Here is a 14,060-nt window from a genome sequence, read left to right as displayed (position 1 = left end):
AGGCTATTGTTTAAGTTTATGTGGTATTGAAAGTGAAGTCGAAAGTTTCTGTGTAACCACCAAAATATTTGTATCTGTTATGCATTTTTATAAGCTTTTATATTTTTAGAAACATTTTGATGATCTTCTGAGTTGATAGGATCGGCTTTACATAGGCATTTTTTTGAACTTATTTTTAAGAAAATGTAAACATCATTAACCTTTGCACCTTTTGTACACGCACTTTAACTAGCTAACCCGGATGGTCGAGCGTAATGGACTATCGTAACAACGGCGCCATTGCACATCTACTGTATATGCACTTTATCGGAAATCGATGCTTGGTATGAGACAAACAGCACCATGCTGCTCATGTTTTGCGCAAGCACTTTACATAGTAGTACGACAATAGGTTAGCCTTCAGACTGTTGAGGCTACCCTGTGGGATATGTGATACCCTTATTTAAATCCATTGTGAATCTTTACAAAACAGATGTATTCTGGTGCGCTGTAGCGAGCAACGGATGAGTGTATTTTTAAATTCCTATATGTGTACTGTATTTTCTTTTCTTTTTACTTTTATGGCCTCATAGGCCGAAATAAAGTATTTAGGAATTGAATAAACAGCAGCGTGAGCAGAGGGAGCCTGCCCTTACCATCCCGCCTGAGAGCGGAGGACAGCAGGGCTTTGGCCAATCCCGTCTACATAGAGATGGCATGGTGGCAAAAGTTTGCAAAGACGATATACTGAACCAACAGCAGTTTCATTGGGATCGCTTATCAGTCCAGCCAGGATAGCCTCCTGGGAACAAGACAATAAAAAAGTGGTCACCTCTACCTCAAACAGGCATTGGCATAGCCAATAGGTCTCGCTTTTGGGACCTTATAAGTGTTTAGTTATGCAACTGTTGCATGGCTAAACACTTATAAGGTCCCAAAGGCGAGACCTATTGGCTATGCCAATGCTTGTTTGTTTTGAGAATCTGGTCACCCTACCATACTGGATCCTCGGCAAATCATTGAAACACCCCATTTACAAATAAAATATATTTCACCACATTCTGGTGCTCGCGTAAAGCGCTTTAAAGCCCCCCCCCCAGTAGTTTGAGCTTAGTAAACATGCAAAAAAAAGTGCCTCACCTGGTACAATTGAAACATTCTGAGTCGAAAACTGCAGAAGAGTGCCGTTTCGCATTAAGGGCACAGTATGCTTCAGTTCTGTGCTATTTGATCACGTGCCCAGCCAGAAAAGAAAAAAATAGGGGCATATTAACAAGGGCCGGCGATAAATATCGCAAAGCGTGCTTAGCGCTTGCATATTTATCGCCGGCTATCTCTGGAATTTATCGCCCGGTTTGTGCGTTATTAACAACGCGCATCGCCGAGGCGATAAAAATTCCAGAGATAGTTGGGATATCACCGTTTTCCATGGTGGAAAACGGCGATATCCTAGATGATAGGGCCTGTGGTCTTAGCCACAAAATCCACCCCCCATGTTAAGTATGGCTTAGTCAGGAATTTAACAGATGTTAAATTCCCGCGTTAAGGCATACTTAACGCGATTTTAAAAATCGCTACCCTCCCTTGTTAATATCGCGAAACTGCCTTCGCGATATTTTCCCAAGGGAGTGTTGTCAGGCACGCCTCCTTTGCATCTCATTAGCGATGCGATCGGAGGCGTGCTGCAAAAGGGCGCTAAGTCTTTGCTGATAAGGCGATGAAATTATCGCCGCCTAGTTAATATGCCCCTTTGTATTTGTTGTTTCTGTGCTGACCATGCGACGTTAAACTTTTCTGTAAAAACATCCTTTACCCACTAACTCGCATCAACCAAATTACAAATGTGTTGTGCTGTGTAGAAAATCCGACTCTGCGTTTCGAAGCCTGGACTTTTTAAAAACTCGAGTCAAGGCAACCTCATGCTATTTTTGTAAAGGCTTAGTTTACCTTTTTCTGAGCGGAAGCCAAACGTACACTGGTTTTGACGGTCCCAAAAAATCTACACATTAAGCACAAAAATTAAAAGCAGTTAATAATGCACTGATTGGAATTCACCGGTGGCCTTTGAGGAAGAGACCCGGTGTCAATACTTGAACCATTTCTATCGAGTGGTAAAGCAGTGTAAACAGGCAGAAGCGCCTTCGAAAGTGCACGTCTTATTGCCCTCCATTCCGGCCGACTGTGGAAACAAGCACAATTTTTAGTGTCCTAAATAAGGCAGGAATTATTTGCCCTGGCGCGTGACCTTGGAGGAAGGGGGCGAGGGAAGGGTTAACTACGACTCTACCGTTTAGGAGGTATCTCATGGGCACTTAGCGCACCGCTGGGGTGGCCTTCGGAAATCACGCAAGCATAGACGAGGCATAGGAAAGCGAAACCCAGAGGGTTTTGCTGAGGAAAGCACATTTTGCTGCGTAAGAAAACACAAAGGGGTTCAAATAAATAAACGCAGTCACTACATGTGAAAGTGGAAAATGGCTCCTTGGATGCGAACAGGAGGGTTATATTTGAAAACACACAGCAGAAAAGAAACATGATAATCAAAATGTAGAAAATCGAAGATGAGCACAACTTTCTTGGTGGGAAGGGAGCATTTAGTTACTCTTGTGAAGCTCAGAAAATGTCGGAGGGTGCAGTCCTTAGGAAATATTGGACCTGGCCTTCCTTGCCAGAGTGCAGGGCTGGGGTGACATTCATCCCAGGATAGACAAGTATGTCCTCAAGCAACATTTGGATGTGGGGAAATGTCTGTGCAGGAAACAGACCGTGCCCAGCATGTCAAGGCCCTTCTATTTCTTAGCTGGCAAATTGAAAAATATATACTAGCCCCAACCTTGCATTCATTTAGTGCATAGTGCGATTTTTGTCAGAGTTTAGTAAGCACAGGGGTCAACTTTATATTTAAAGAATCTAAAATATACTAAGTGTGCAAGTAATCATCCATCTATTCAACACAACATGCTATAGAGAATTGTAGGGATACTATGCAACACACAGGAACCCGTTTGTAATTGCGAGCATAATAATATTCACAAATTAGAAAACACCTGAAAAGAAAGTTCAGATCATAGGAGTGATCATTAATTTTTTTACATATACTTCTATCAATTTATAATGTGCAACACTTCACAAACCAATCAAAACGACAAAATGCTTTAGTGTAGCTGAAAAAGCGTTAAGAACCTTTGTGAACTGCTACAATGCAATACAAAACAAGCGGCCGTGCGGCCGCGAAAGTGAAAGTAATCGCGTCAAGCGCGGCGCGCGCGCCCGCGCACATGCACTGTAGCTCTAGGCTGGCCTGGTAGCACTTTTTGGAGCCCTCTCAAAAAGTCTCGCCTGACCCAGCGCATGCGCTGGGTCAGGCGAGACCTAAAAATGGGAGCCTTTCTCTTTCCATGCAGAAAACTTCGATCCAAGTCCCAGGCGGCGGTTTACATTGGTAACACATTAAATGACCGGCCAATCCCTTTCTTTGCCTCTTTCAGTGGAGCCCGCGTGTTTCACAGATGGGACAGGTTGGCGTCTGCCCCCCGCAGCCTGCAGCTCCTACACCATACATGCTGGGTCTTTTCAGGGAGAAGAGAAGGTCGCGCCTCCTGTGAGCGCTGCCGTGCTCCGGTGCGTGGAGAGGAGTATGACTTTCACAGGACTTTCTCCGTGCTCCCAGTGTCCTGTATCTGCCCGGCTCCCCTGTGCGGCACACCGTTCTGTGGCAGCAGCACGTAGCTTGTAGGCTGTGCTCACTCTGCCCTAAACCAGAGGAAACACACAGCACTTCAAGCTTTAAGGAAGATGTGCTCAAGCTACCGAGTAAACAATAGGGGGAAAATACTTGCAATGCTATAGGTCTCGCATTTAAATGCGAAACCTATGGTATTGCAAACAAACGGTCGCATTGTCCCAGCTGCTTTCAAAGTGAAAGTTAGCATGGCATGCTCAATGTAAGCAAAGCACGTCGTCTTGCTTAAAGTAGGAGAAACCTCAATCAAATAAGCAGTACACGCACCAACACAATCAAGTAAAGGGGCCAGTAGCCATGGGAGGTTACAAATGACGACATGGCCATACTAAGGAGGGACTAACAAGCCTATTTAGGAATCAGAAGCCAGCATTTAGGAAGGACAAAGACACAAGCCAATGAAAAATATGGCCGGGGGAGTGGGCGGGGCTTCTCTGCTGTACTGAACTACAACAGATCATCGCCAGAGCAGCACTTGCATGCTGACTCTAGGCTCGACATAAAAATGTTACATAAGAAAGAGGACTAAGAGGAATAAGAGTCACATCATCCATACTGGTAGGTAGTATAGTTTAAGAGTGCTTCACCGGGAGTAGCAAAAACTCTGAATTTAAAATGTACCACTATGTTTGGGAGTTATCTTTACTAACAAGAATTGATTTTTACCCAAATGAACCTTTTTTGCGACATTAGATTAATATAAGACTGGGGAAAACAATTTAATGCTCTAACCTATACATTGCAGTTTCCATGCAGCTCTTGGATGACAATTAATAGCTAATTGTTTTATATTAGGCTATTAATTTATACATTTTAAGTAACAAAAGGATCTCACTGACAAAAGCAGTAACCCGCTGAACTATATTTACATTATATGCACTTTGTGATCTGCATGGTACACGTTCTTTGCAGCAGGCATATTCACCCTCTGCGCTAATTTATGATGAGTCAAAACGTCCACTAGATAAACCTCGATTTGTCTCTAGAAGGTCCATTAATCACCAGAGTTATCTTGACATTCTTATTGTTGCCTGAAAATTGCTGGAAGCAAGGAATGTGGCAGCAAGTTCTTTGAAATTTGCAATGTATTTGGCAACACAGCGCCCCCTGAAGTCAGAGCCTGGTGAGGTGGCACCGATCGCACCACCCTAGAACCAGACCTGTTTCAATCAGAAGTGGATAACTAAATCAACAATGTGGGGAGCGAGGGTGCAAGAGAGGTTGTGTTTTTATAGGGTAGGTTGTAAGAGTATAAAAAGAACAGAGAGATATTCAGCTACAATCAGAGTAGCCACAGCTACACCCACAAGTTCCAGCACAGCAGTACATCAAGCAATACGATAAGAGGAATGAAGACCAAAGAGAAAAGAGAACCTAAAGTCAAGATAGAGGAGGGGGAGAATATATATACAATAGAGAACAGAATACACAGAACAGAGGACACTGTGAGCAGAGTCAGCAAATTTTACAGTCTTGGATGGGGATCATGCTCTGTCTGTCTGGTGCAAGGGTTTCCATGAATTGAATCAGACTCTCTTTATCAGAACAGTGGTGCATCTGGTGTAGGTTTTCCACTATCTTGTACTTCCATAACTGTGGAGTCCATGCTATCCAGTATCAAATCTTCTAGGTCTTCCAGTTTAGTATATTTTGTGGCTCTACCATTAATAGTGGTGAGCATCATGGCCAATTCAAGGAGGCCCATTTTTGTGTCCCAGCTGCAAATCTGTGTCTTTAATGGAATACAGTCCACATTTTGTGGGTGTCATGGTTTGGATGACCAGTGTAGATTCTTTGTGGTGCAAAAGGAATGCAATAATTGACCTGAGATGGGTGTATTTGGTAGCATCAAATGGACAGATTTGATTGGCATGCAGGAATTCTGGAACAAGTGAGAACTTTGATTCCAGCAAACATGGCAAGAAAGTCACAAAGATAGCTCATATTCTTTTTCTCCAAAGTTTCAGGAATCAATTAGAAATGCATGTTGTCTCATTTTGACATATCTTTCTGAACTGTGACCTTCCTCTGGAGATGCCACAGGTCCTGCAAAGTAGGATATTCTACATTTGAATCCTTAGTTCTAGAAACAGAGAAGGAGTCTGCCTCCCAGGTGTTAGAATTGAAATGCAATTTTGTCATATTACTTGTATTTTACCCAATGTTATGTAAGCATTTATATAGCTAATACATTATATATGCATACTGTATGTAGACGCAACTACTAAGTGCAGATGTTATGTAAGTTAGCTTCACATCTGTGCCACCATTTTAGTTCTCGAAGACGCCATTTTGTATTTTAATCAAAACTGTTACTTGCTCATTTACGAGAAATGGTCCTGGGTACGTTTCGTTTCTCCAATGCTGAAACTTGCTTAATAACGCATGTCTTTTCTGTTACATAGAGGCCTTCTCCCACCTCTCTAGTGGGGAGCATAAGCCAGACGACCTTGAGCAGTAGATAGCTCATACCAGGCTGCGAAATTGAAACTTCTGTTCTGTACCCCCATGTACGATAGTAGGCGTGTCTTTGTGGGCTCCACAACATACATAATGTAACTTTATGCTTGTTAGAGTCAGTCCCTCGGCAGCCATCATAGGAGGCTGGTCTGAATGGACTCCACTGCAGTGTACTTAGTAAATAAACTAGTCTTTTGGTATTCTCTACTGCGTCATCGACTCTTCATTTCTTGGAAGGGTAGAAGAGGATTGAGAGTGACCCGGTGGCCCTAATTGGGTCACTTCCCTCACAGAGAAGGAGTCAGTCTTTGGATGCTGTCTATTTCTTCCTCAGAGGTTGTGTTTTTAACCAATGGTGCCTGATAATATCCTCAACACTTCTCCCAATTGTTGTAAGAAAATGTTTTTAGAGAAGACAGTTAAATAATGAGCATGCTATGCAGTCTGACCTTCCTTCTGAGCCTAGCGCCTGATGCAGCATGGAACATTAATCAGGAATCCAAGACTCTTGTTGTGGGCCATGCTAATGATGTCTTTGCCTGGAACAACCTTTCTTGGTGCGTCAAAGTCTATTCATCCTGTATCCTGTGGTGTTAAGCCTTCAAAACATTCTGCCCAAGCTTCAAGTATCACTCCTCTTTGAGGCCATTTGCTTTACATCACGGCATCCCACTCCAGGTCTTAGTTGTCCCAAGTGAAGCAGAGTATGATACCAAAGTGTGACGCGACCCAGCAATCTTAACCCATTCATGCAAAGTTTGCATATAGATTCCACAAAATGCACAGTATCTCTGATTTGTCAGCTAAAGGATGTATCATTCTTTTGAATCTATTAGGTTGTTAAGTTATATTGGTCCTTTGGTTAATGGACAGGCCTGGGCGAAATATAAATAATGGCGGATTAATTGGAGCAATTTTTCTAATTCTGCATTACTCTTTGATGCAGGATTGCCAATAATATTTCGAGTACGCTCATTCCTGTAATTACGATTAATTTGGGGGGAAAATCCTACTGAGAGCACATTTAGAGAGCGAGGAACTGTTTATGTTCTGTTGCATTTAGTGCTATTTTCTTAACTCAAAATGCATCCGTGTATCCATTTTGGATGTGAGGGTGCATTTTGAATTAAGTAGCTAGTGCACTAGTTCCACTTTTCCACAGTGCATCATCCTCCTGTGAGCCTCACATCCGGTGCCGACCAGAGGGTATATTATCAAGGAGGGCGTTAAAATTATCGCCAGTTTAGCAGCAGAAAACTGCAGCTAAAGCGGCGATAATGGGCTTGATAATATGCAGCAGAGAATTCCAATAGAAGCCCATGTTCTGGTGTGAACATGGGCTTCTATTGGAATTCTCACCCGCATATTATCAAGCCCATTATCGCCGCTTTAGTGGCAGTTTTCTGCCGCTAAACCGGCAATAATTTTTAACGCCGTCCTTGATAATATGCCCCCCAGGAGTCACAAGCTGGTCTTCTGAAAGCAAACAGTTATGGGTGCTAAACCCAGGGCTTCTGGAGTTTAAACTAGAACTGAGGAACGTGTCAGGCATAATGTGCTTGTGCGCATCTTCTTTTCATCTAGGGAAGTTCCTTTTAAGTGGGTCAGCAAGCTGCCTGAGTGGAGGTGAGCAGGTTTGATGTTGGAATCCCGGCACTGTACAATTGGCCTCCTGCTAGACATTTTACAAAATGAAGTTTTTTCCTACTTGGAGATTCAGCCTGTGTCCAACCCAGAAAGTCACTTGGAAGTTTCAAAGGGGTGGGCACTGGGCAGCACTGACACTTCTGTAATCCTACTGCACAGAGGCTGTTCAGTTGAAGTTGCAACAACTTGGGGGCATATCAACAAGGGCTTTATCTCTGCTTTTTTGGCTTTAAAAGCCAAAAAAGCAGAGATAAAACTAGCACCCTATCAACAACAGGGTGCTAACACGCAAAAATGCATGTTAGCACCCTTTTACTCTACGCTTCCCCTTGCATCTCTAATGAGATGCAAAGGGGGCGTTCCAGAGTAAAATTATAGGAGAAATGTCGCTAAGCGACATTTCTCCTATTATCAAGAATGTCGCTAACCCTGTTAGAGACAAAAAAAGCAGCGCTAACCGCGGTTAACGCTGCTTTTTTACGTCTGCTAATTTTCAGACTTAGCCATGATATCCTATGGAAGGAGGATATCATGGCTAAGTTTGCCTGTCCCTATCAACAAGGTAACGTGTGATTATCGCTGGGTTTCCAGCGATAATCTCACGTTAGCCTGTTAGCGTGTAGATTTTTATCGCTATTGAGATAAGCGTTGCTAATAGCACGCTATCTCAAAAAAATTCACGCTAGCCGGCGATAATTATCCTCACGCTAATAGCGCTGAGCGATAATTATCGCCGGTTGTTGTTGATATGCCCCATGGAGTGCTCCATTTGCTTTTACCCTTGTGTGTGCCAGATACACTGCAGGCTCCCCCCCAGCCGGTCCTCTGCCAAACAAATCCATACCAGCATCAGGTGGGGGATGGGCTCGCACTTTTCTTGACACCTGATCAGCCCTGCCTCTCATGTCCCTAGTGTTGTGGGCCCCGCCGGGTCACAGGACTTAACGCCCGAAAACAAACCAATACACTGGCATTGAAATATGTTGCACCCAGCACCGTGAAGTCACAACACTGTCTTGCTCCTATAGCACGAGTAGACTCTCAGCCAGCCCGGCACATGCCCACAGTTGCATCCACTTTTCCAGCTAATATGAAACACGAGTTTCAGCTTGGTGCTTTTTTGGAAACTGAGCACCACCAAGACTTTTATGAAAGCAGCTTGGTGTTTTTTTTTCTTCTGTTTACTATTGGTGGGGCAACGCCCACTGCGCCCCTTAATATCAGCCTTCCCTGGGTATGTGTAAATCTTGCAGAAAACAAACCACCTTCAATCTGCCAACTAAATGCCTCATGCCATTGCACATAACATATTAAATATCACTGACAGGTACCATGTAAGGATACCACCAGCGAATAAAGCAAAGATCCGCCCTTAAAACAAGCATTGGCATAGCCAATAGGTCTCGCCTTTGGGACCTTAAGTGTTTAGTTATCCAGCACAATATCCTTGGTGCAACAACATCAACTGTTGCATGGCTAAACACTTATAAGGTACAAGGTTTAGCCATGCAACAGCTGATGTTGTCGCACCAAGGATATTGTGCTGCAAAACTAAATACTTATAAGGACCCAAAAGCGAGACCTATTGGCTATGCCAATGCAGGTTTTAATTTCCTTTCATAATTCATACACCGTTATAAGAAGCCAGGCTGTAGACCAAAACACAGCAAAAACCGAAGGAAATGATGGACGGAGTGTTGAACATTGCAAGCACTCACCCCCAGTCAACTGATCTGGGTTTAATCCATCACCATTCTTTAGCCCACTCTGCCACCCCAGTTCAGACATGGCCATATGCAAATCAGTCTGACCCTGTGCCTCATGGGAACAGTCCAGCCCAAACTGCCAAGCCATGTCTTCCCTGGACCGGAAACAAGCTTCCTAGGACCGGTTTCTGGCATTTCAGCCGTCTTCAGCCAGGCTTGCTTGAATCCAGTGGCAAAGTGAGCAAGGGACTCACGTCTGAGCATACCCTGCCAACTTATGGCGAACAAAGGTATTTGCTTTGTAGACCAAAACAGTCAGAGTAAGAGAACCATATGATTAATTAATATGTGATAGACCTTTCAGGGCTGGGATTAGTTGTGGGTCTTACTGTTGTTCCCCTTAGGTGAGTGGTAAATGATGTGTTTTGGCCCTGTTTAAATTATAGGGTCTCCCCAGGAGAGCGCATGATTAGAATGTTAGTCTTTGGTATGAATGCTACTTGAACAGTTGCTGTGCCTGCAGAAGTAAGTAATAAATAAAATTGTATCTTACTTTTTTGAGTCCATCTTTGTAAAAGCAGATTATGGAGGAGAGCATGACAGATCCAAAAATGGATGGCAACATCAGCTCACTTAAGAAAATCCATCTGTCTTGCTAGATCGCCAAAAACGTCCCCTGAAATTAGGTAACTTTCTATAGAAACGAATTATACCATTTTCAGCATTATCCCTAGAAAGTGAACCCTCATCAAAGGAATTGGGTATGACTTTTACCAATTGATTAAAAAAATCCAGGGCAGTAGAAGCAAAATTGCCTGAAGAGGATGAATGGCCTCACCTTCTTATGTCATTGATAACAACCAGTGGTCCAGATAAGGTAACCGTGAATACTCTCCCTTTGGAGATGATCAGTCACTACTGTTGAGCACTTTATGAAAATTCTTCGGCTGATTTCAAACCAAAAGGGGCAATCTTAAATGGAAATATACCCCCCCTTCCATAAACCAAAGTTTCTTGCCATGTGCTCTTCTGATCGTAAGGCAATAGTCTCCCAAAAACCACAAATGAGAGAGGGAGCAATGGACTGTCACCATCTTTAACATTTCTTGAGCAACAAATGAGTTTATTCACCTTAGCTCTAAAATTGGCCTCTACCATTTCTTTTATATCTTGTCTACCAGAAAATACCAGCACTAAACCGAACGTCCTCCACCACATACTTCTGAAAAAGAGAACCCACCTCTTTCCAAAACAGAGAGAATTTTTTTTGTACAAATAAACCTTCTAAGAAACTGACAAAATTGGAGGCTGTGCCCCAGAACAATAACCTTGAGCATCCTAAAGTTTAGGGTAACTTTTGCCATTAGTAATAAAGAATTACACCCTCCTTCCCAATGGGGGTGCTATGAGGGCGGGTGGAGGGGGTCACTGATCCCATCATCGTTTGTGTTGATTGGCTTCCTTAGGATTTAAGACACTGAAGCAGTATATTGTACTTATTCGCTTGTAGAATCCTCGGTATGTGTGGCATGCCGAGAATTCTAATAGGGAGCATTCTACCAGGAGAGTTCTGTAGTGAAAGTTACTCGGAGGCTGCTGAGGGAGCTCTGTGTTTTCAACTTACAATAAATATACATCGTAACAACAAGAAGTATGAAGGCGTGTACTTGATAATATTGGCGACAAGGAAAGGAAAGAACAACGAGCACTGAAATGTATCCTGCTTGAATGTCTCCATTGTTAGATGGTGAAAGGGAGACAGTAACACCTCCTGAGAAGACAAGGAGTGGACAAAAAGTGGACGCGAGTGTTGCACGCGCGCGATGGAGAAAGTGAAAGTAGGCTGCGTGCGCGAAAGTGAAAGTGATCGCGGCTGTACATATTGCAAAGCTGCCGGCTGCGCGCATGCACGCTCGCGTGAACGCAAGCTTGTCGCCAGCCAGCAGCACTTTGAAAACTCACCTACTATATGTCTCTCCGAGAAGCGCATGCACGCTGACTCAGCAAGACCTAAAAAGGGCATGTCCTTCCCTTTGCAGCACTTGTGTACTGTGCATTGGCACAGCATTCGGTACCACACTGTTGCAATTTAGGATACTTATAAATGAAGTGTCATCAGCAACCACAGTGGCAGTGGCACCAGTGGCGTAGCTAGGCCTATTGCCACCCGGGGCGATTCCTAAGTTTGCTGCCTGGTGCAGGTAAGAGCGGGGGAAGGGCGGGCGACGGACAACCTGTTCTGGTTGGGGGGAGTTAGGGGGTGGTGGCGGCTGACCGATGACTTGATCTCGGGTGCGGGGGGATGGTGGTAGTCAACAGACCTCACCTCCACTGCCCCCCAAAAAAGTTCCTCATCCCCCCTAGCTATGTCACTGAGTAGCACTGATGTACTCAACCACAGGGTGAAAGACTGAGATGGGTACAACAGGATTCAAACTTGTGATGGTCAGGCTGCCCACAGATAACCAAAGAAGGAATAATGGACCAGATGTACGACCCGTTTTGCATGCGCATGGGTTCAAGTAGGTGGCAATGCATTCGCAAATGGGAAGGGCTCTCCAGGGGACACCTTCCCCTTTGCAAATGCATGCGAAATTATTTTTTAAGGACAGACAGTGGTCCCAGGGACCACTGCCTGCCCTTAAAAAATGAAACAAAAACATTTTGTTTGTTATTTTTTAAATGCATCCCGTTTTCCTTTAAGGAAAACGGGCTGCATTTAAAAAATGCTTTATTTAAAAGCTGTCCCAGCATGGTGGTCTGCTGAGCCCAGCAGGCCACCATCCCTGGGAGGGCTGGCATTCCCAAAGGGCTCGCAAATTGCGAGAGGCTCATTAATATTAATGAGCCTCGCAATTTGGGACCCCATTGGAAATCGCAAACAGTGTTAAACACACTGTTGTACATTTAATTTAGCGCCTCGCAATTTGCGACTCGCAAAGTGTCGCAAATTGTGAGGCGCCAAATGAAATGGTCGTACATCTGGCCCAATAACTTCTGACTCCTACTTCAAGCCAGATGCATTTCTGACAAAAGGCATTACAAATTGACTTCAAATACAAGAATTGCAGATAGGACTGAGGGATTTTTTTTTTCTTTTTGTTATTCTCAAATCTATATACATTGGAAATCTCTTACATCAACCAAAAAATGAACAGCTGGAATTAGCCATATTAATGTGACCACTCCAGACAAAATCTGGCCAGCTGCTAGTCTAGTTAGGTCTCCATCCAAAGCGACTTGAATTGTGTTCCTTTATACAGTCATGAAATTCCGAGGTGACTGGCAATTACATTTTCTTGTCCAGTAGTATTTCATTTATTCCTAAGTATACATTGGTACTCCATGTCCCAACCACTCTTTTAAATAGTCCTCTTTTGGGGGGCACAGCTTGCCTGGCTACAGGATGGCAGCTGCTTGAGCAAGCTCCGTAAGCCATCTACACTATCCTTAAGGCATCCTGGTATTTCCGTGGATTACTCGCTCGATGCCCACCGCCACTTAAAGCTCTTGGTGGGCGCTTCCTGCTGGCCCCTTTATTGCTGCTGGTCATGCTGTCGAAGGGCGGCATTGGGGTTCGACTGTTGGAGGCCTAGCGGGTGGATGTGGCGTGGCCTGCAGCTGCGGTGAGACCGCAGTGCTCCCAGCGCCACCAGTAAGTCTTAGAGCCCTAAACCAGTGATCATCGGAACGTAGTGAGTGCACCTGACTTGACTGGCGGGGGCGGTACCATGCAGCCCGGTATGGACTGAAGACTGTGCAGCCTGGGATCCACCGAGTGCGGAGCCTGGTGGTTTTTACTGAGTCACCGCAGAGAGCAGTGCGTGAGGACTCGGCGAGCATGCCTGCACCCCGAGTTGGGGTGGAGAAGGAGCAACAGGGAGATTGATGCCCCAGGGACTGACGCAGACTGCAACTTGGAGTCCTGCACAACACCCGGATACTGGTGAGGACTATCTCCTTCTGGCGATTGGGGTGTGATGGCTCTGATAGAGCGTGGTGTGGATTAGGGCAATTTGCTGAGTCCTCTGTGCTAGGAGATTCGCACGTGGTGCCCCTGCCTCCCTACAGGCCCAGAATACTTGAGGTGCTGTCCTGACTGTTGGGAGGGCGGCTCTCCTTTGGACTACTGCTCCCTTGCCTTACGCTGCCACTTAACTAACGGTGAGTAATCACTGTTATCTGTGACAAGCTGCACTGAGGGTGGAGTACTGCCCTGTACCCCTCTGGCTGGAGGGGAGCTTATCATTGCGATCTGGGGGAGCCTTTGGTCATTGCTGAACTTGCCAGGCATTGGGAGACCATGGGCAAGGTGGACAAGTCCCAGTCTAAGCTGCAGTTTGAGTAGCGTAAATCGTGGCACATGGAGGGAAGTGCAGGCATGGCAGTTGTTGAACAGAAGGACACTACTGAGAAGCCTGAAGAGGATATCTGCTAAATACTGTCCACCATTTATGGGAGAATCGACATCCTAGCCTATCAGATGGACTGTATGTCTGAGCGCATTGACAAACATGCGGAGCACC

The sequence above is a fragment of the Triturus cristatus genome, chromosome 5_2 (genome assembly GCF_964204655.1).
Source record: "Triturus cristatus chromosome 5_2, aTriCri1.1, whole genome shotgun sequence".
Classification (NCBI taxonomy): Eukaryota; Metazoa; Chordata; class Amphibia; order Caudata; family Salamandridae; genus Triturus; species Triturus cristatus.
Note: the sequence above shows the minus strand (reverse complement) of the source record.